General features: G+C 40.6%; 1 non-coding gene across 1 annotated transcript; it reads left to right on the forward strand.

The window, feature by feature from the left end:
• Positions 1–22548: 22548 nt before the first annotated feature.
• Positions 22549–22620, forward strand: TRNAH-GUG. Its single transcript has one exon. It is a non-coding gene; the product is annotated as a tRNA-His (tRNA).
• The last annotated feature ends 1545 nt before the right edge of the window (positions 22621–24165 follow it).

Raw genomic sequence — 24165 nt, forward strand, 5'->3', positions numbered from 1 at the left:
GGCCCTCTAATGAGGATCATTTCATGGCAACTTTCCATTTGTATTTGTTCATAGCCTGAGTCTCTCCAGAGGCCATTTGTTTCTGCCAATTATCCAGGGGTACCAGCAGCCTGAAACCACGTTAGATTACATCCTACACGTAAGGCTTTCTGTGGCCACATGAGCAGAATGAATTAAAAACACACAGCCACTCGAGAACAGTGTAGGGTTATGAATTCTCCAGTTATTCCTTGCCCTTCCCTTGGTGCCAAAGTCAAGAGGCACATATTTTCTCACCTCCCCCTTCGATGCAAGGAGTTTCACTCATTCGCCCTGAGACTGAGGGTGAAGCTCTTTGGGGACTCAGCTGTATGTGAGTGCCTCATATCAAGTTTTCCGCTTGGAGCAGATGCTAGGTTTCATCTACTGCCCCCTACTCTCTGCCCTGATCAAACAGATCTCAAAGTCTCAAAGGTCTGGCAGACAGTCTCAGAGTAAAGATTGGTTTGAACTTCCTTAGCTTTCAGAATTCTCCTTTTCTCTTCTGTTTGGGAGGTTTGGGGTTCTCTTACTTTAATGTCAGTTTACCAATGCAGGTAGGAAGGAAGAGAGACTTTGAAAAACTAAGATTTGACTGTTTCATATAGGAAAGTTATAGCCAATCTACCACATTATCTAACATTTACCGCATTATCTAACATTTTTAATCAATTAAGATAATTCAGAATAAATTAGTAAAACAATTTGGAATCAGTTAAAACTCATGTGAAAAAGCCTGTATAGGAACTGAGTTTTAGAATGCAGTTGGCAACAACCAATCAGAGTTGACTTTTGTGCCAAATACTTGCCAAGATTTCTCCCTTGAATACAGGTTCCCTCCTGAGACTTTATTAATTTGCAAACTTCTAATGAGTTTCTGATCTTCTGATCTCCACTCATTGAAGATAATTGTGGATCAAAAATATCCACAATTGAGCAGAAACAAGCACAATCAAACAAGATACATGTCACCCAGTTTCTCAACCCAGTGAGAAGTTCCAGGCCAGTAATATTTATGAACAAAGTCTGTCTTGCCAGGTTTGACTTCTGGTCCCCTGATATTTTCAACACTGTGTTGATTAAAATGAAAGGAGCATTCTATGAGCATCTGCGCCCCAGTTGAACTCCTCCTCTAAGATCCTTACCACCAAGGGAAAAGCTAATTGGAACCTAATGTTTCCGAAAGATGTAACTTAAAGCCAGGGTAGTAAATAGATTTCACCACAAGTGCCAACTTCCAGTAAAGGAAACTATGGATCACTATGCTAGATGGATTACAAGTCTACATCCCCATTCTGAGGGAAAAACAACTGTAATCCATTAAATGTGCCTCTCAGGGGTGGGATAACTAAGGTAGGAATGGAAAGTGGTTAACATTTTTTAAAAAATCAGAGATTGAATAAGAAATTTGCAAATGAAAAAAATAATGGTATTTACTATTAAAATTACCTGTCTCTTCAAAAATGTGGATTTGGTGTGTGGGTGTTGAACCTGGGACCTAGGCAGCTGTTATAGACCAGCTGACAATTTTAATGATCTCGAAGGCCAGACTCTATATCAGAACCTCAAACAAGAGAGAGCTCTTATCCTCTAGCCAAGCCAGCCTAGTAGGAATTGCCAAGGTTTTCAGCCAACTAACTTATTGTAAGATATATTTCATTTTTAACCAAAGGCTGATAGGAGAACAATATTTAGCTGGTAAGGGCAGACAGGGGACTGAAAATGATTCTGGTAATCAAGGGAGTGAATAACACTATAAATGTATTTATATTTTATTATGAGGAAAATGGCACATAGTCTTATATTCAATATCATTAAAATCCAGAAGGAAATTTTCTTTCATTTTTTTTGTTTGTTTTTTAGTCACACCTCGGAGCATGCAGGATCATAGTTCCCTGAATTCCCTGTTATTCACTATTTTAAAACAAAAGATTTTTCCAAAAAAATTTTTTTATCCACAAAAATATTCCTTTAAAATTTTATTTTCAAAATGGAACATGATTATATAGAGGAAGGATATATAATCAATTTAGCTAAAAAGAGTTTTATTCATTTGTATGATTTACTCAGAGTTGACTGTACATTACTAAATTGTTCTCCATCACATAACTTCCCTTTATTTCTGTGTTGAAATACATCAATAACATAAAATACAATTCTGTTACGCTTTATGATTGAGTAGATTCGGTTATAAAAGTATGAGGGCCCTCCTTACAGAGGAAAGAAATCTTTGAAGAAAAAATAATGAAGAACTCTTAAGATAGTAGGCAACCTGCCCAGGTTTCTCGGGAAGAATCTTGTTTCCACACTTATCAGGGTCTGTTGGGCCAATTGAGCCTTGCCATTTTTCCTTTTAAAATTACTGTTGTATTTAATCTTTGAGGAAAAATATTTCAAGTTTGACTGTGCTCAGAATCTCTGTTTTTACATAGAAGCAAAAAGAGGTGTGCCCTTTTACTTCTTGACATTGGAAAGGCATCGTCATCATCAGGAAGACGCTTCTGACCCTGAGACTGTAGTAGATACCCAGTTAGGGGGACGACCTGGAGGTCCAGGGGTGAAGACTGCCCTTCCACTGCAGGGGGTGTGGATTCAATCTCTGGTTTGGGAACTAAGATCCCACATGCCAGGTGGTGTGGCCAAATAAATAAATTGAGATAAGAAAAAAGAAAACCTAGTTAGCTGGACCTTGGTAGGGTTGGTTAAAGCATTGCTCTGAGTTTTAATTTGATATTCAAGTTAGGTTTCAGACACCGGTTATAAAGACCAGTTCTTATCACAAGGATTCTGGCTATTTGATGTTGATTTAAACAAATCTATAAATATCCGCAGGGCCAGCAGCATCCAAAGGGGCTGGATTGCTAATTTTCATCATACCACTTGGGTTTTCTAACACACTTTTCTATAAATCAATCCGATTACTTTCATTTTATTTTAAATTTCTTTTGATAGGGACAGAATTTGTTAACTTCTCTCTGTTAATCCACGTGCTCTCTTTTCTTTCTTTAATTTTTTAAGCTGCTTGTGTTGGGGCCAGTGTGACAGATTGCACTGTGGAGACATCTGGGTCTGGTAGCAATCGGATCTAGAGCATTTATTTCCATTCCCTGGGTAAGAGCCGCAGGAATCGGGCAGTCTTTCATGAAATGCTTATTTCCGAAACAGTATACTCTTTACCGATTTGGGGGTTCCCTAAAAATCTCATCTTGGAGCTTGGAAAACTTATCCTAATGGTAGTTCTCAGATTTTCCTTTGACTCTATGTAAATCACATAGATTATATTTATTAATAACAGTTGAAGTTAGAAAAATATATGACCCATAGTTTAAATATTGATAGCTTCTATGTTTTCAATCTCTATATATTTTTTTGATATTTAAATCTTTGTGAGTCTTTGTTCCTATATCCTGCTGTGTATGCTACATAAAGTTCAGTGTGCTTCTGCCCCTGTTCTTGGTTTTAAGCTTGCATACATTTTTTTATAAGCCAGACATTCTACCAACCCTTACAGTAGCGATTCCTCACCCCAAAGCTTCTGATGTTATAGATCTCAGACAGGGTCTGGAAATCTACATATTTTTAAAACTCCCCTTCAGCTCAGCTTTGCTGTAAATCTAAAATTTTTAGTCTATTTTTTAATGCAAACAAGTTTAGAAGCAAAAACATAAAGCACCTCCCAGTAATACTGACAGTAAGCCCACTTTGAGAAACCCTGGATATTTCTCTAAATGTTTAAACGTCTAAATTTCTTAGACCTTAAGAAGCTTGATTGTCTCCTTTGTGCCATTGTCTAAATCCCTCTCGCTCCCTCTAGTGGATTAAAATAAAATGCACTTTCTACAATTCATCTAAGCCCTTGTTGCTAAGTCGCTTCAGTCCTGTCTGACTCTGTGAGACCCCATACACAGCAGTCCACCAGGCTCCTCCGTCCCTGGGATTCTCCAGGCAAGAATACTGGAGTGGGTTGCCATTTCCTTCTCCATCTAAGCCATTAGGAGAGTTAAATTAGATTAAAATACACAGAAAGACTAAGTATGAGATACATTCACAAAAAGGCAATGTGCATCCAGTGAAATGAGTCTGGGTCTTAAAAGAGTGGAAATCTCCATCATATCTGCCTCACAGCAGGTTTTTCTAGGGGAGCCCAGGTTGGCACTGGTAGGTTTAGCTGCAGACAGAATTTTCCCCTTGCCATCTTCAGCAGTGTGCATTCAGGCATTTCTGCCCAGGCATAGAACTCCACTGCTGATTGGAATCTCTGAGGACAGAGCAAATTGAAGTTTATAAATGCAGTATGGAATTCTACATATATATATGCATAAAATATAAATTTTATGCGGAATTCATGTCATTCACTGTATCCAATGCATCTTCTCCTACTGAGAGAGGAGAAATTAAAGGGAAATTGACAGTGATTAAATACCCCCATGTGCTCAGATGGATGACCCTGCTGTGTGACACATTGGGCAACTTTCAGAGGTATCAGGCTATGAAGCTATATCTGTAGACCTGACTGTTTCTGGCTACTCTCTTTACGTTACTCCTGGGACTGGAGGAGTACAAAAGTTCAAAAGCAGCCCTTGATCCAAGTATGCACTGTTCTCGGGGTACTGCCAATTCTGCTATTACTACAGCCAGAAACTCTGGCTAGCCTGGGTGGAAACAAGAGTGAGTCCAGTTCAGGGGTGTCAGTCCTAGAGTCAGCCTTTGAGGTTTACAATTCAGTCCTCTCATTGAGCAGACAAGGAAATAAAAGGCACGGGAATCCAGATCTTCTCTATCCTGCTTAAAAACGTATTCCCAGTGAAATACTCCAAACCGATGGAACAAGTATTCCAAATGTGGATGGAAGACATGCTGTCTTGTTGCAACCTAAAGATCTTGATAACAGAAAAGACACATCTTGAGTAGTATAAAGGGGCAACTGTGAATTCAAGTACATGCAGTCACATTTAATCCTACAACTCCTATAATTGATAATATACAAATCATCACACAAGTCCAACCAAGCACTATGCATCTCATTCAAATCTGCCTTCTTTTCTCCTCCCTCTCCTGGTCCCACCCATCTGCAGTCATCTCAATGACTCTGCTACGGCCACCCTCTTCAATAAATTTTTCACACTACAGCCTGGGTGATATTAATATCACTTAAGTGCCAATCTCTTCAAGTTACTCTTGCTTAAGTCTTTGCAGTGTCTTCCCATTGTGCTTAGGAGAAAAAATTCAAACTCATTAGCATGATTTGTATGGTGGGCTGAGACAATTCAGATCATAGTGGGCTAATTATAGTTCCTTAAATGGGCCTTTAGTCATTAAAGCTTCCACCCTTCATCGGCGCTTTTTTCCTTTCCTGAAGGAAGGAAGGTCTCCACCTTTCCCACTCTGTTGCTTTTCCACTCTCTTCTCTTAGCTAATACCGAATCCTTAAGCATTAGTTCCTAAAAAGGGCTCCTGCTCTCTCTCCCTCTTGGCATCTTGTGGTCCCCGCTCAGGAACATTCACCATCTTGCATCCACTTGCCTCTGTCTCTCTGGCTGGACAGGAAGCAGAGAGGCTGTCCACTTGATTCTCTCCAGCTGCCCTTCTGTGTGTTTGGCACAAAGTGGTGGTCTTACATGACTATCTGTGGAATGGATGGATGGATGGATGAGGTAAGGAAAAATTCCACACTGCATGCCCATCTCCCCTCCTTGTCAGCCTTTCCCTTCCACCTCCCAGAACTGTGACTACATCTGCCCACTGTTCCCTGCCACATGACTCCTCCTATTGACACACTCAGCAGCAGAGACCCTCCCTTCTATCACATCTCCCTCATGCTTTGGATCTCTTTCCAGAAAAAGTCAAATACCTTTAGTAACTTATCTGACTAGGTCAAGCTCACTGAGGATAATCTCCAAGGGTCCCAAATAAGTGACTTTTAAATAGGCAGTCCCTGGCAGCTGAGCAATGCCACCAGCAAAAGGTGGCAACCTCAGACAGACAACCACAAGCCACTGTATTCTGCCAATAACCTGAATAAGTTTGGAAGATGACTCCAAGCCTTAGATAAGCATCACAGCCCTGGCTGACACATAAATTTCAGTCTAGGAAGACGCTGAGCAGAGAACATAACCATGGCATGCCAATTTCTGATCTGTAGAACTGTGAGCCTATCAGTGATTGTTCTTGTAAGCCTTTACGTTAACAGCAACTTGTTACACGGCAACAGAAAACTAGTCTACTCTCTACACTGAAATGGCAACAGGTCACGTGGATGATATTATCTAAATCTGCTTTCAAGGTGAGAGTTAAGAACAGCCTTTGGTAAAACTCTGGGATATCACTTCCAGGTCTATCTTCTTTCCCAGATAAAGGTGAGGAGATACTGACCAGCTTTATCACAGGGATACTAAATAAAGAGCTACATAAATCAGTCACGGTGAACAATTTGCTTTCAGCATGATGAAGGCTAATAAACTGAGACTGCGAACAAAAGGTTGATGAGGGATAGCAATATTGTTTATGGTTCAGAGGTCCTGGACAAATATCCATCTTTAGATGTTAGGTTTCTTTACTGGTAAAATAGGGTTATGGGAGGGACTAGTGAAGAGGATAAGGAAGTCCTGGGTCTTAGAGTCTTTCATTATCAGATTAATGCCTTGCAGGACTTCTTTATTTATAGTGAAGTAAAAGTGTTAGTTGACTCTTTAGGACCCCATGGACTGTAGCCTGCCAGGCTCCTCTGTCCACATAATTCTTCAGGCAAGAATACTGGAGTGGGTTGCCATTTCCTTCTCCAGGGGATCTTCCAAACCCAGGTATTGAACCCAGATCTCCTGCATTGCAGGCAGATTCTTAACCATCTGAGCCACCAGGGAAGCCTTTATTTATAAGGTATTGATTAATTCTGGGGAGAGGCTTTGAGGGATCTATTTGGACTTCAGAAGAAGGTACACTCTATCAATATCAGTTACAGATTTTGTTGATAAGGAATGTGGTAGCTGATCCAATGGGGACAAATGATTAGTGTTCCTAAAATTAGCCCTAGTGTGTTCAGAGGCAGAGGAAAGAGGGGATGTTGAAGGGTTATTTGCTTTGCCTGTTTGGCTGTTTTGGTTGCTACTATCAAATCCTAGAATTATTTCCCCATTTTGGGAGAAAGATATCTCAGCATGATGTTTTTCTAAGAAATTTCTCCCCAATACATAAATAAGAGGTGGAAGAACTAAAGAGAAAGGGGTAAGAAGGTCTTAGAGGGCCTAAACCAAAGGGGATGGGTTAACTTGTCCAAGTTTGAGACCCCGTACTATTTGAACCATTTTATTTAGCACTCTGAGGCAGGGACTTTCATAACAGTGGGGTTGAGCACCAAAGGTATAGCTCCAGTGCCAATAAAGGCAGAAAAAGATTCATTCCCAATCTGGAGAGTGGTTTCTCCAAGTTGTTTAAGGGGAAGGATTGGGAAAAACCCCTATAGTTCTTCAGAGTCTCATCACTGGGGAGTACAGGAGAACATTGAAAAGTCTGAAGGCATCTGGAGCACTTAAGCCTATAACCATCTTTCCTCCAGTGCCCTGGATTTCTGCAATAATGGCAGAGACTAAGAGAGTTTTGGTTTGGTTTAGGGGCCTCCATTGTTTGCAGTTGAAAATTAAAGACTTTAGTGATCTTCCTTTTGCTCTAATCATCTAGGGGGCAGGTGACCTGGTCTGCTAAATTAGATCTGGACAGGACGTAGTTTCCCATTCCATCCTGGCCTTATTAACTAGAAGAAAATGATCTCGGTTCAGCCTGCCAGTGATCATAGACTTAAGGTCTTCTCAAGTAGATTCAACATACAAAAAAAAGTTTTCTTTAAAGACAGTTTGGAGCTGGCTTTAATGATCATGCATGAGCTCATGGGTTTTTAATAAAAGCCTGAATATTATTCCAATCAACTGGATTTGGGAAAGCCTTAGAAACTGTCAGGTGCAGTCACCTAGCAGTTCTCCATACCTGATCATAGATAATATGATTACATCAGACTGTAACAGCAGCGATTCCTTTGTCTCCAAGACGTAATTCTAAAGACTTCTCAAGGTCATCCCAGTTAGCAGCTTTCATCCACCACTGGGCCTGGCCTCCACAGAGAAGCACATGAACTAGCTGATAAAAGTCAGAGAAACCAGGTTGATAAGTTTAAATAACTACACTAGATTCCTCAGCAAATCCATGGGGATCCTCAGTGACTTTGGGAAAATGTTTGAATATGGGTAATAATTCAGGTTCAGTCTGGGGAGCATAGAAAATGAGGGGTTTATGCTTTGCATCCTCAGAGGGTCTGATTTTAAAGCAACTGGTTTTACTCGGTTCAGGAAAGGAAAAAGCAGGATGAGGTTCAGAGAGAAAGGTCAAAACAGAAAAATTTTCTACCCCTATGGTATTTTCATAAGTTTTATTTTATTTTATTTTATTTTAAGTCAATAAAACATTTTATTATTAATTTTATCAAGGATGAGTCTTGAAAAATACTATAATCATAGTTTAAATTTTAGAGAGTGATCTCAGAGCCAAATCATTACTCTAAAATACCACAGACTCAATCTAAAAGACAAAATTTGTTTATAAAATATTTAGGTGGTGGTGGTTAATCGCTAAGTCGTGTCCAACTCTTGCGACCCCATGGACTGTAGCCTTCCAGGCTCCTCTGTCCATTGGATTTCCCAAGCAAGAATACTGGAGTTTTCATAAGTTTTAAAATACCATCAGTGATTGAAAAAGGAGGGCTTTCAGACATCTTGCTTCTGGGTGGAAGGACATTCACTTTGCCCAAAAAGTCACTCTCCCCCTGTTATCTGTTATCACTCTCTGCCCCAGGAGGCTGATCAATAGGGATTTTTATTGTTGTCATTTAGTCACTGAGTCCTGTCCGACTCTTTAGTGACCCCATGGATAGTAGTCCCCTAGGATGCTCTGTCCGTGGGATTTCCCAGGCAAGAATACTGGAGTGGGTTGCCATTTCCTTCTCCAAGCGATCTTCCTGACCCAGGGAGCGAACCGGTGTCTCCTGCTTGGCAGGCGGGTTCTCTACCACTGAGCCACCTGGGAAACCCAGGGGGTTTTATTGGTTCTTTCTAAAAGAGAGCCCAACAAGAGATCAGAGGTGGGAGGAGAGTGACACAGAGATAGTTCCTTCTCCGTCTCCATCTCAGGAGGCCACTCTGGGCTGATGTGTCCCCAGATAGAGGTGACCTGAACTCCATCATGCTTTCCCTTCCAGCTCCTAGTATGTAACCTCTTCCTCATCATGGGCCCTCAGACCTAGGGCTGGTGACAGTCCCAGTTAGCGGTCCCAGGTTCCTGCACTATTGTAATAATTTCCCTATTCCACCTCTATTTCTGTAAGTGGACCTCTCTCAAATTATCCCAATTTGAGTGTGCCATCCATTTCTTGTTGGGACTTTGAATGGTTCTCTCATCACTCAGAAACTCTTCAAGATAGCATCCTGACTTCCACTGTCAAACTTCCCGCTGGCTACATGCTCCTGGGGAAAATCTCCCACTTGTTGGCTTGATGTTTGCTTTTTCCCTGTGGCACGTGCTATGAACAAGACTCTGAAAATTCCTCATCACGGAATATTGACTAATGGACACCTGTAGAATTAGACCCAACTCTGAGAATTCAAAAGTAGCTTACCAATTGTGGGTTGTAGACATGTATTTGTTATGCCGGAAAATGCAAAAATCCCCAACACTGATGAGCAAATTGGTGTGTCCATCTAAGTTTATAACTAGCTCTTCAATGAATGTAAGAGAATAAATCTGAAGGAAATATTTCATGTATTGTGACTTCCTTATAGATGGCCACAACAGTAATTGTTAATACACTTTCTGACTGAATGAATGATAGAATAAAGCTGGCTCAAGTCTTAGACCAGGTGTGTATGTAAATTTTCTGAAGGTTTATCCTAAGAAAATATTAATAAATGTTATGGCCTGGGTATGAATTAAAATTTATGAATATCAAGTCACAGCAATGTTTATAAAGAATCATTTATATATCATACCTTTCAAAGCATTAGTAAAATTAACTCCATTTCATTTACTATTCTTTTCTATGCCTAACAGAATAGGATTTCTAGAGAGCTATGAATCCCAGGAATTTTTATGCAAAATTAGGTATGAATATTCCTCAGATACATAACCCCAAGAGAGCTAAAAACAACTTCAGTACTATAGAGGTTCTGTGGTTATACCTTTTTGGAACATAGAGATTAGTAATTGTTACCAAAAGTACTTTAAAGGTGTAAGATAAAATAAACCATTAGGGTCATGGATTATTTGATGTTCTAATTGGGCTATTAGTTTGTTCATGACTTAACATCTTTCAAGTATCATTAGATTTGCCAGATGGAAATAAGACCTCTACTGTCAGAGCATAACCTACATTTTGTACCCATTATCATTTAGATGGACCCCTTGTAAGCAATAATTTCAGCATGACTCATTTTAATAGCATATAAAACTATCATCTTTCTAATAGACTATGAGGTTTTTTTTACACCCCCAGGTAAAATTTCATAAGTAAATGTAGATTTTTTTATTATCATTACAATCACTAGCACAAAGTTGAAGCCAACTGGCTAGTTATAATCATTTTTGTCTTGCTTTAAAAATTCAAGAGTTGTTATCATAAGTTCCAGCATAACTTAATCCAAAAATTTCATAAAATTTTGCCAGTCAATAAAAGTTGTTGAACTTATAAGATGAATTTTGATACTGTAAAGTTCTTTGCATCATTAATACACATACATAAAAAGTCTTTAAGGAAGTGGCTAAGAACTGGAGTAATAGAAACTCTGCCAGAATTTAACTCGTCCATTTTTATTGTTGTTCAGTTGCTAAGTTGTGTCCAACTCTTTGCGACCCCATGGACTGCAGCAGGCCAGGCTTCCCTATTCTTCACTATCTCCCAGAGTTTGCTCAAACTCATGTCCATTGAGTCAGTGATGCTATCCAACCATCTTATCCTCTGTCACCCCCTTCTCCTCCTGCCCTCAATCTTTCCCAGAATCAGGGGCTTTTTCAGTGAATTGGCTCCTTGCATCAGATGGTCAAATATTGGAGCTTCAGCATCAGTCCTTCCAATGAATATTCAGGGTTGATTTCTTTTAGGATTGACTGATTTGATCTCTTTGCTGTCCAAGGGACTCTCAAGAGTCTTCTCCAGCACCACAGTTCAAAAACATCAATTCTTCAGCACTCAGCCTTCTTTACGGTCCAGCTCTCACATCTGTACATGACTGCTAACTTGTTCATTGGCCAGGTAATTAAACCAAATGAATGAAAAGGCAAGAATCTTTTTAATTAAAATTTTCTTTGACTGTCATCTTTAATTCCATAAACACTGATTAGCTAAGGCTATGAATAGCCAAGAAATTTTCAATTTATAAAAGAAATAAAACAAAAAATTTCAAGACTAATTTTACTTATCAGTGACATGGGGTTCCATAAATAGCAATTGACAGTGAACATGCCTTGGGGTTCCCTGGTGGCTGAGATGGTAAAGAACCTACCTGCAATGCCAGAGACTTGGTTTGATACCTGGTTTGGGAAGAAGCCCTGGAGAAGGAAATGGCAACCCACTCCAGTACTCTGGCCTGGAGAATTCCATGGACAGAAGAGCCTGGCAGGCTATAGTCCATGGGGTCGCAAAGAGTCAGACACAACTGAGCAATCTTCACTTCAACTTCATGCTTTGGAGTATGCTTTGTAAATGTTTGTATCAGAATATCTACGCCTGCATATTACAACTATAATGAAAACCCACAAAAAATGGGTGACTCAGACAGAATTAAATATAGAATAGGGAGGAACAATGTTTCTAGATATATTTCTCTACAGTTTAAAAAAATAACTGCCTAGATTTATTTCCTAAATACCAGTCTGTCTCACCAAAGATTATGTGACCAAAACAGCTATGCATCTTTCAAATAGGGTGAACAGTAATCAACTTATCAATGTAAATAGCATAGGTTTAACAAAGGAACTACATCTTCCAGCAATACCTGAATTCCCCTGGAAGCCCTCTTTATGCAGGACATGCCCTTGGGAGACTTTTCCCCCCTGCTTCTCTGACTACTGAGCCTGGATGTTTCCATGCAGGAGGGCTGCCCATCTGGTGTTTCTTTAATGATCCACGACCCAACACAGAAGAGCAATAGTCCTACTAGAGAATGGTCAATTAACTCTCAAAGAAAACAAGTCACACTAAAAAGTGACAGTCTACTTGGAAAGGATAATAAATAGAGCTAAATTCTGTTAGGGCCTGCATCATTTTCTTGGCAAAGCAGAGTATACCACCATTCAGCTTCATTGACACTTCAGATCTTTGTGCCTTTTTGAGAAATCACTTTGCCTTAATCCACTTGACTTCCCTGGTAGCTCAGATGGTAACGCGTCTGCCTACAATGTGGGAGCCCTGAGTTCAATCCCTGGGTTGGGAAGATCTCCTGGAGAAGGAAATGACAACCCACTCCAGTATTCTTGCCTGGAAAATCCATGGATGGAGGAGCCTGGTAGGCTACAGTCCATGGGGTTGCAAAGAGTTGGATACGATTGAGCAACTTCATTTAATCCATTTAGGCTTCTAATCTGTTGAGCATGAAGCCAGGTGTAAGTGATATAGGTGATGAGTTAATTTACACTTAAATATCAAATAATCACTCAACTAAAGGCAAACAGTCGAATGAAAACACACACCCACACACCCATACACACACCCACACCCACACACACACACACCCACACACACACACGCACGCGCACACACACACACACACACACACACCCTGCAGCAGTGGCAGATACTCTTAGTCTAATTCTTTCTTTTTACTTCCTGGGTCAATATGCTCCAGAGTGAATATCAAGTTTAAACTGCAGGTGGCAGCAAACATCAATAAACTAAGCACAATGCTTGCCAAAAGGATAGCTGTTTTTTTCCTGTTTATTTTTGACCCTTCAGAGTAGAATGAATATTTTTCTCTAGTCTCCTACATTCAATATAAGGAACTCTCGAGGCATTTATTTGGGTTTAACTAATAAGGCGTCCTTTAATTGAGAAATGTAGAAGACTAATGAATCAATGCAAGCAGTATCTGAAGGGTTGAAATTCTTCTCAGAGCTTTCAACAATCTTGCCTGAAATGTCTCAGCCAACGACACACACATGATAATCTCCTTGCCACAATGTCTTGGAACTTTGAAAGTAGGTTAAATCGTTCACAAGTGACTTGCCTCTGGCTTTTCTGTGATAGACAGTGCTTGTTGCTTATCCAATATCCTTCTCACCTTCTTCCCTAATAAGAAAACCCCCAGCTGACAGTGTACCCAACTAAAAAAACCCTATAATTCCTTATCTCCACTACAGCCAGAGGAGGCCACATGACATAGTTCTATCCTTGACATGTAGCCTCAAATCTATTGCAGATCAAAATTTTATTTTCTTGATATAGGCTCTTCCTCCTTCCTTATTGTTTTCCTTGTTTCCTTTATTGTTTTATTTTTGCTTAATTTGTTGGCTTCCTACCTCAGAGTTGGATTGGAAACAAAATGTGGGGCAGGTGTATTGTAACCATGAGACTATTAGGAAAACAAAAGGCACATGTTCGGTATTTCAAAGCAGGAAAAGGCGCCTGGAGATGATGACCCAAGTGAGGTGGTAACCATCCCTGGGCTACCCTAGCTGGATTCTCGCTTTCCAGGAGGACTTCCTACTTCCTGTTATGTGAGAAAAATATTCCCCTATTTGTTTTAATCATCATCGTCAAGTTTATGTCAGTGAAGCAGACCCAACCCCTTAGTCAGATGGATAGACATTCTGAGATGGGTAGATGAGTTAATGGCACCCCACTCCAGTACTCTTGCCTGGAAAATCCCATGGATGAAGGAGTCTGGAAGGCTGCAGTCCATGGGGTCGCTGAGGGTCAGACAGGACTGAGCGACTTCACTTTCACGCATTGGAGAAGGAAATGGCAACCCACTCCAGCGTTCTTGCCTGGAGAATCCCAGGGACGAGAAAACCAGCCTGGTGGGCTGCCGTCTATGGGGTTGCACAGAGTCGGACATGACTGAAGTGACTTAGCAGATACGCCTCTAGAAATAATTGGCTAAGGCCAACATTGTGCAACATTAAAAGTAACAAGTTGGGAGGCCTGTAGATAAATGAAGGAGTGGCATTTAGCAGTTGAAATAGCAGAAGAGAATGACGTTTTTAAACAATAAATGTAGAGTTGAGTTTCTTAATATTTCTCGTAAAAATCCTCATGAATGTGGGAGTCCCTATTCATTAAAGAGTTCAACTTGCCAGATTTTACCACACGCTATAATAACTCATTTGTGAAATGCCATAAGGCCAAGATAATGTTGTTCCCATCAATATTCTATTCTATTTTATAAGAACATTTGGTGGTCTGTGTATGTAGCTAACACATTCACATTCATCCTGTGAAATGAACATTTATCAACATCCAAGAGAGAGAAAGAAAAGGAGTCATTTACAAAGTAAGATAAGAGAGTTTAGAGAAAATATTCCAGAATCAGAGCATCTGGTAGAATTAAATAGAACTGGCAGAGGCTCATGTGCTAAAACCAGATCTAAATCTGGGACCTGAATTTCTTTTCTATGCTAAGAGCAGGGTTTTGCACTTGTAAAGTGAGAGATGTGAAACGTCTCATGATACTTATAATTTAGTTGGAGAAAAAAAAAATCTAAGACATGTTAACGCTAGAGCAAACAATCTGGTACAACATGTAATTAATGGTTAAATTACATGGTTCAGGGGATAAGTGCTACAGAAATTGAGAATATAAGACCAACAATATTCAAGACGGTTTTGTGGAAGAGATGGGAAAGAGGAGAAACTGTGAAAGGAGTGGTTAGAAAAAAAAAAGAAGAAGAACTTCCCAAATAGAAAGGAAGGAAAGGCAAAGCGGTATGAACACAGTCAACTTCTTTGTGGGATGGAGAGGAAAATTGGTGAAAATAGATTTAGATTTGTAGTGTTGTGTCAATTCATGGGTGCCCTCAAAAGCTAGGAAGGAAAAGCTTTGAAGAGGACTAGGAGGATGCAACCCTATTTCCTGAAAAACAGAGATTATCGGTTCTATCATTCCCAGCTCCATTCAAACCCTTGATCCCTGGATAACCTAGCAGCATCCCAAGGTGCCCAAGTTTGTGCTGAACCTCAGCTCATGGACCAGCAGCTCTCTTCATTCTCCATCAAACCATCCATGAAGTCCTGGTTGATTCCTTCCAAAATAGAAACCAACCTAACCAACAGAGGACATTGTCCTTTCCAATCCATGGTGAGGGGCTGGAAAACTAGCTAGTTTTTGCAATTTGAAGAGAGGTAGTGGCTCAGACAATAAAGAATCTGCCTGCAATGTAGGAGACCTGGGTTCAATCCCTGAGTCAGGAAGATCCCCTGGAGGAGTGCATGGCAACCCACCCCAGAGTTCTTGCCTGGTGAATCTTGCCTGGAGAATTCCATGGATAGAGGAGTCTGGCAGGCTACAATCCATGGGGTCGCAAAGAATCAGGCACGACTGAGAGACTTTCTTTCATACCATTTGAAAAGGCAAATGGAGTCCTAACAAAAATCCAAGAAAACAATCTCAAGAGTACAGCATTTCAGTAGACAGTAGAGACCTTTGGTCTCTGGCTATAAATGGTTCTACTCTGCTCTAGGCAAGTCCTCCAGTTCCTCCCACTTCAGTAACTAGTAAGGGTGTCAAGGCAAATTCACCCATCCTATACCAAGGCATCAAAAGATCTGGATGAGCTACCTATCAGTTCAGTTCAGTTGCTCATTCGGGTCTGACTCTTTGTGACCCCATGGACTGCAGCACACCAGGCTTCCCTGTCATCACCAACTCCCAGAGCATACTCAAAATCATGTCCATTGAATCGGTGATGCCATCCAACCGCCGTCCCCTCCTTCTCCTGCCCTCAATCTTTCCCAGCATCAGGTTCTTTTCAAATGAGTCAGTTCTTCGCATCAGGCCAAGAACTGACTCAAAATATTGGAGCTTCAGTATCTGCCCTTCCAGTGAATATTCAGGACTGATTTCCTTTCAGATTGACTGATTTGGTCTCCTTGCAGTCCAAGGGACTCTCAAGAGTCTTCTCCAACACCACAGTTTAAAAGCATCAATTCTTCAGCACTCAGCTTTCTTTACGGTCCAACTCTCACATCCATACATGACTACTGGAAAAACCATAGCTTTGACTGGATAGATCTTCGCTGGCAAAGTAGTGTCTCTGCTCTTTAATATGCTCTCTAGGTTGGTCATAGATTTTCTTTCAAGGAGCAAGCATGTTTTAACTGTAACGCTGCAGTCACCATCTGCAATGATTTGGGAGCCCAATAAAATGAAGTCCGCCACCTATATTAACCGCAAGTAAGAAAAGGAATATTATGGTAATCATGCAAAACTCTGCATGAAAAAATCATCATGACTGTCATATCATTATTGCTAGTGCTTCTCAAAGTTTAGAATATAGAATGATATGAAGAGCTCATTGAGACATAGATTCTAGACCTCACTCTCTCCTGATTCTGCTCTCTGGAGAACCTGACCTGACCTTTTTCTCCCAGTTCAGTTGATATTTATAAAGAATATTGCTACTTATTGAACGTCTTCAATTTCCTCAGACTATGAATAGCAGGAAAGAATCAATGCCTTTTTTACTTTTACCATAAACTCAAAACCAAGAAAAACTTGAAGATTCTCTAGTCAATCATCCTTCTTACTACAGAAATTCCACCTCTGGTTTTCTTTTTAAAAATATGCCCATCAAAGTTATCCTTATAGCCTGCACGAATGGGATACTTATCATTTCATACTTCAGGACAACCCTTTTGGGGAAGCTATAAAATTGCTATAAAACCCTCCACGTAGGTGCTAGTCTTATCTTCTCCTGGTGAGGTTTATTTCTATTGCAAAGGGTAAGAGCAGCAACCTAGGATCCTTCTCAAGGGAAAAAAGGTTTCTGTCCTTACCTTTCAGAAGAGGAGGGGAAAGAGCTGTCCCTTTCTATGTAAACACCCAGATTTATATTCTCTGAGTTCTTAACCATATTACAAACTCTGATATGTGTGTGATGATACCAGATCCACCTCTCATCACATTGTTGTACGGCTAAGAACTGGGACAAAAGGGAATTGGTAGAGTTTTTTTGCTGTAAGCAAATATTAGTCTGTTCTGCTTCAGAAACCTTGAGTTCATATTCAGGTTAATATTAATAAACCATGACAACCTAGGAAAGTAGTTTGAACATGAGTATCCGTGAGAGAAGTTAAGGGCTTTAGCAAATTGAGATCATGCAGAAATTCTTTTTCATATGCAGTTTATACATTTAATGTTTACTGTACGTTAAGTAGTATTTTCAATTAATTATTTTTATTAATTATCTTTTATTACAAGTTTAAGATAATGGATTTAGCCCCAAAGTTTGATATTCCCTTGAGAGCTGTGAGAGGAATATAAGTGAGTAACCTGAATAAATTAGCATAACAAATATATATGAGGCTTTTCCCCCATTTTTGAAACAAGTCACTCCCAGTTACCAATCTTTCTCCTTACAGAATCTTTCCCATTCCCACAACTTCAGAGAATTTTTTTTCACTGAGTGTTTCTATTTACAAAGAACTTTTAGTACTCTGAAAGATAACTTACCCACCATATAGTTTTCATGCCTATTACTTTACTTATTATCATGACAACTTTGTGTCATATGAAATAATACTAGCCAACAATTTTAGAGATGAGAAAACTGAGACACAAAAAGTTTAAATAATTTGCCAAAGTTCATCCAGTTCATTAGTTTTAAAGCTAAGGTGGGAGCCAAGCAATTAAGTAGATATACTGACTTTACTTTGAATAGTTCGTATGACCTCTAATTATAAAAGTTGAAATAAGAAAATAACCTAATAGCATTGTCAGTACTTGGCTTCCTACTTTAAAAACCATAAGACTGAAAACAGATGAGAAGAAAAAGGTAACATTCTGGGTAATTGCTATACAAATTATTGTGTAACATATTCTTTTATAAAATAAATCAGTTTGATTTTTTAATAGCATCTGTCTTCATGGTAATATCCAGTTCACAAATGACAGTTTATAAAAAGCATACCAAGACAATTCTCTAACCGTGGATAGTGATACAATTACTTTAAACATAAAACTGGTAACTTACTGACACTTGGCTGTTCGTGATGTCTTTAGGTTAGTTAGTAGTAGTTAAGTCACTAAGTCGTAAACTCGTGCGACCCCATAGACTGTAGCCTTCCAGGCTCCTCTGTGCAGGGGATTCTCCAGGCAAGAATACTGGAGTGGGTTACATTTTCTTCTTCAGGGAATCTTCCAGACCCAGGAATTGAACCCGGATCTCTTACACATAGTTAATTAAAACTAATGTTTGCCGACTAACTTACTTTACATCTTGGCAGTAAATGTATTTGATACTTACTGTCAAAGTACTGCTGCTGCTGCTGCTGCTGCTGCTAAGTCGCTTCAGTCGTGTCCGACTCTGTGCGACCCCATAGACGGCAGCCCACCAGGCTCCCTCGTCCCTGGGATTTTTCAGGCAAGACTACTGGAGTGGGGTGCCATTTCCTTCTCCAATGCATGAAAGTGAAAATTGAAAGTGAAGTCATTCAGTCGTGTCTGACCCTCAGCGACCCCATGGACTGCGGCCTTCCAGTCTCCTCCGTCCATGGGATTTTCCAGGCAAGAGTACTGGAGTGGGGTGCCATTGCCTTCTCCAGTCAAAGTACAGATTATTATGAATTTCTGTGATGTGAATATGCTTCTATGTGTATTTCTATTATTGGAAGGGCAAAAACAGTTTTGTATGAGATGTAAAAAACAGGAAACTAGAAAGTTAATATTTCTGTTTTGACTATTTGTAGCATATATATATATATAAGGATCATTTATTTTTAAAATTTTTATTATATACTGGAGTATAGCCAATTAACAATGTTTTGGTAGTTTTAGGTTGACAGCAGAGTGACCCAGCCACACATACACATGTATCCATTCTCCCCCAGGCTTCCCTCCCATCCAGGCTGGCACATAACATTGATTAGAGTCCCCTGAGATATACAATAGGTCCTTATTGGTTATCCATTTTAAATGTAGTCCATATATTTTTAAAATTAATTTTATTTTTTGAACTATTTTAGATATACCTGAAAATTTTGAAGACAGTACATAGAGTCCCCAATATTCCCCGCCCAGTTTCCTCTGTTATTAACATTTTAAATTAATGTACAGGAGACAAGAGCTCAGTCCCTGGGTTGGGAAGATCCCCTGGAGAAGGAAATGGCAACCCACTCCAGTATTCTTGCCTGGACAATCCCATGGAGAGAGGAGACTGATGGGCTATAGTCCATAGGGTTGCAAAGAGTCAGACATGACTGAACATGCACATCCATGATTATGTTGCTGTCAACTAAAGTCTGTTCTTTATTCAGTTTTCCTTAGTTTTTTTTACCTACTGTCAGTATTCAGTTCCAGGATTTCATTCAGGATACCAAGTTACATTTAATAGCTGTGTCTCCTCAGGCTCTTCTTGGCTGTGACAATTTCTCAGACTTCCCTTGTTTTTCATGACCTTGACAGTTTTGAGGTATGCTTGTAAATATTTTGAAGAACATCTCTCTATTGAGATTCACCTTATGCTTTTCTTATATCAGGCTGGGATAATAAACTTTAGGGAGAAAGATCACAGAACTAAAGTGCCACTTCATCACATTATGTCAAGCGTGTGTGTTAGTTGCTCAGTAGCGTCTGACTCTTTGTGACCCCATGGACTCCTCTGTCCATGGAATTCTCCAGGCAAGAATACTGGAGTGGGTTGCCATTCTCTTCTCCAGGGGATCTTCCAGACCCAAGGATTGAACCTGAGTCTCCTGCATTGCAGGCAAATTCTTTACTGTCTAAGCCACCAGGGAAGGCCTATAATCAAGGGCGTGTGCTATTAAAATGATTTATCACCACTGACGTTCATTTTGATCGTCTGGCTAAGGCAGTGTTTGGCAGTTTCTGCACCCTGAAGTTATTCTTTTCCCTTTTTTCCATAGTGCTCTTTTGAAAGAAGTGTGCACTTCACAATTGAGTGGAGAGCTATATACTTTTTACATGTGAATAAAATGGAGTTCATAATTTTGCAAGTATGGACCATTTAAATAATGAAATAATGAAAGTCCTGGTGAATTTTAGCATCTTGAAACTTTGAAAAGTTTAGATCCCATTCTCGGAATCTTTGTAGGAATACTCTGTGAGATACCATTTGGATACTTACTGTGTGTTATTAAATGTTTCCAGTTTTTTAGATTATTTATTTGAAAACCTTTTGTTTATCAGGAACTATGCTGAACTATGGGACTACAACTCTAAGACATCATCCTTGCCCTCAAGAGGTTTAAGTCTTATCATAAAGATTCCACATCCTGAGAGCCAATCCTTTCCTCATTTCTCTTTCTAAGGCATCTAGAATATTTGCTAACTCAAATTAATCTTTTACAACTAATGATGCTTACACCCACAGCTAACATACCAAGTGGTGAAAGCTTGAAAGCTACCTCTAAAATTCAGAAGTTTACCTATTCTCAAGCTTCCCTGGTGGCTCAGATGGTAAAGCAGTCTGCTTGCAATGCTGGAGACCCGGGTTCAATCCCTGGATCGGGAAGATGCCCTGGAGAAGGAAATGGCCACCCACTCCAGTTCTCTTGCCTGGAAAATTCCATGGATGGAGGAACATCGTAGGCTACAATCCATGGGGTCGCAAAGAGTCGGACACGACTGAGCGAATTCACTTCCACTTCACTTTGCCTGTTCTCCTGACTCCTATTCAACATAATACTGACTGTTCTAACCAGAGCAATCAGGAGAGAAAAGAAATGAAATTATCCAAATCAGAGATAAAGAACATATAAAATTGTTTCTTGCTGCAGATGACATGGTCTTATGTATAGAAAACCCTAAAGACTCAGTCAAAAAACAAAAATATACAACTCTGACCTCAGTGCCCTGCTCACCTCCCCTCCGCCCACCAGGAGGCCAGCTGTGTTCAGGCAGACAATTTGCTTACCTCCAGCGATTCCTGAGGGCTCCCGGCTCTTCAACCATTACTGAGTGGATCTTGAGGGGAAAATACTTCTACTTCCTTGTCCTTTGTGGGACTATTTCAGCTGTGTTTTACAGAATTCCCCAGAGAGGCCGAAGTGGCAGTGAGGGCCATTTGCTCACCCCAGTAGCCTTTGCGGAAGTGTCCACCGTTCTGCCCTATCTCCTTCCATTTGCTGTTTCACTGCCTGCCTCCGTCACCCTGCTGCCTGCGATCACCCCTCAAATAAACTCCTTGTAGCTAGCTAGCTAGCTAAGTTACTTCAGTCGTGTCCAACTCTGTGTGACCCCATGGACGGCAGCCCCCCCGGCTCCACCATCCATGGGATTTTCCAGGCAAGAGTACTGGAGTGGGGTGCCATTGCCTTCTCCAAAGTCCTTGTCCCCAAATCCTTATTGCAGAATCTGCTTCGGGGTGAAACTGAAAGGAAGACCTCTCGTTTTTCCATTTTCTAAGTTTGGTGTAGACGAGTGAAACTTGTTTTACAGGCATTCCTTGGTGAGGCCTCTCGTTTTGTTTCCGTCTTTGCTTTTAATTGCTCTTTTTATAAAGCTGGTCTGAGACACTGGAGAGTAGGACAGGAAAAAGAAAGAGGAAAAGAGGTGGAGAACTGAAAACTAAGTTCCTTTCCTTAAGTGAAGAAGCATTTTTGAAAAAGGAAGTAGCACGTTTCAAGTTGTGAATAAAATCTGTCATGGGGCAGAGGTGAGAGAGAACAGCGTGAACCACTGGCTGGGAAGGATGGAAGATAATGTCGCTGTTCTGACCCAAATATTCCTTTAAATATAAAATTTCTAAATCTGGACTCTTCTTATTATGGCCTCTTCTGGCCCCTACTCTTTGTACCCCCCTCACTCCTTCTTCTTAACCCCATTCCTCATCCCTCAGGGTGACACATTAAATCTTCAGATGAGACGGGGCCGGGGGGGCGGGTAGGGGGGAGAGCTTCAAGCAGTATGTGCCAATAGGTACAGCTTTGTCTCTAAGTTCTGAACTTGAATGCGCTGCCTGGAGACCAGCCCACATCGACCAATGCCAAGGACAGGCCAGGACCCGAGGAGCAAGTGGGGAGGAGGGACATGTATCCAAACATTTACCCAAAGTGCTCTCTCCCCCACACTGAATCTCAGCCTAGAATCAGGCACAATACTAATGATACCCTTTTCTTCCTTTTCTTCCATTCTCTGGAAGGATGGAAGATAGGCCAGAAGTTCACCAAAGAATAGAAAAACCTGTATTATTTCTCATCTACATGTTTTAGTATCTTCTCTGGAAGAGGCCTCCCCAGATATTGTCATGCATAGAACCAAAGTTCTATGTTCTGGACACTGGATTTTGGAGCAAGAGATTGGACAACGACAATTTGCTTAATTCTCCCTCATGGCTCAGTTGGTAAAGAATCTGCCTGTGATGCAGGAGACCCAGGTTTGATTCCTGGTTAGGGAAGATGTGGTGGAGAAGGGATAGGCTACCCTCTCCAGTATTCTTGGGCTTCCCTTGTGGCTCAGCTGGGAAAGGATTCTTTACCAGGGGAACCTGATAAAGAGACCTGGGTTCTATCCCTGGATTAGGAAAATCCCCTGGAGAAGGGAAAGGCTACCCACTCCAGTATTCTGGCCTGGAGAATTCCATGGACTGTATAGTCCACGGGGTCACAAAGAGTTGGACACGACTGAGTGACTTTCACTTTCACTTCCCCCAATATCTTAACACAGGCTAACACACACACACACACACACACACACACACACACACACACACACACTTGACAGGAAGTCACACAATCACTCAACTCCTAGGAGCAAGGATCTTTCCTAACTTCAGCACTAACTTTATAAAATGTACATAGATCGTTTCTTCTCTCACTCAGTGCCCTTGAAGAGACAAGGCTTACTCTGGTAAGAATAAATAGGGCCCATAAAATGGAAATATTAATTCAAGGAGACCACTTATTGGTGAATGGGGCTGGGTTTGGTGCTGAAGTAGAAGCTCTTAGTAAACTGCACCACCTCCACTCAGCCCACCTTTGATTTTCATAACAGGAGTAGTGGATGTTCTCAAGCGTGCTGACAAGAGTCCCATCCCAAGTGCCTGCTTTATCTCTCCGACTTCCTTTTTCAAGTCTTTCTCTGAAGCAGTAAGAGCTTATACAGCTGTGAGCAGGATAAGCTCAAAATGTAAGGAAGGAATGCGCCTCAGGCATACTTCAACCACTGGGGCATGGAAGCAAGGGCAAGGGAGGGGGGGTAAGTGTCTCAACCTCTCATTGACTAGAGGCTCCTCAGAGACTAGAGCTCTGTTTTGCTCAGTGGTGATTAGCTCAATAATACACTTTTCACTGACTTTACCCAGCCCCTTATCCTTTCTTCCTTTCTCCCTCCCTCTCTCTCTCTTTCTTTCTTTCTACTGAGGTATAGTTGACATAAGTTATATTAGTTTCAGGTGTGTAAAATCATTCCCTATATGTATATACTGTAACATTATCAACATAGTAAGTCTAGTTAACACTTGTTCTCAGACGTTCTTTATTTATTTTTCTTGAAATGAGAACTGCTAAGAATTACTCTCTTAGCAACTTTCTTTTTTTATAAACACTGTTGTGCTTGTGCTAAGTCACTCAGTCATGTCTGACTCTTTGCGACCCTGTGGACCATAGCCCTCCAGGCTCCTCTGTCCATGGGATTGTCTAGGCAAGAATACTGGAGTATTCTGGAATACAGAGCATTGCCGTGCCTTCTTCCAGGGGATCTCTCTGACCCATGGATAGAACTTATGTCTCTTACACCTGCTGCACTGGCAGGCAGATTCTTTACCACTAGTACCACCTGGGAAACAGTGTAATAAGCATAACTTATTTCATTAAGAATTACTGTTTCAGAATAAACATCATTTATTTCACCATATGTTCCTGAGTAAAACCATGTTGTCCTGATAGTTGAATTAGGCTCTTAACACCACTAGGAAACAATAACACCCTGTAGGTTTCTGGAT

Source organism: Oryx dammah, unplaced genomic scaffold, assembly GCF_014754425.2.
Source record: "Oryx dammah isolate SB20612 unplaced genomic scaffold, SCBI_Odam_1.1 HiC_scaffold_4, whole genome shotgun sequence".
In the NCBI taxonomy this organism is placed as follows: Eukaryota; Metazoa; Chordata; class Mammalia; order Artiodactyla; family Bovidae; genus Oryx; species Oryx dammah.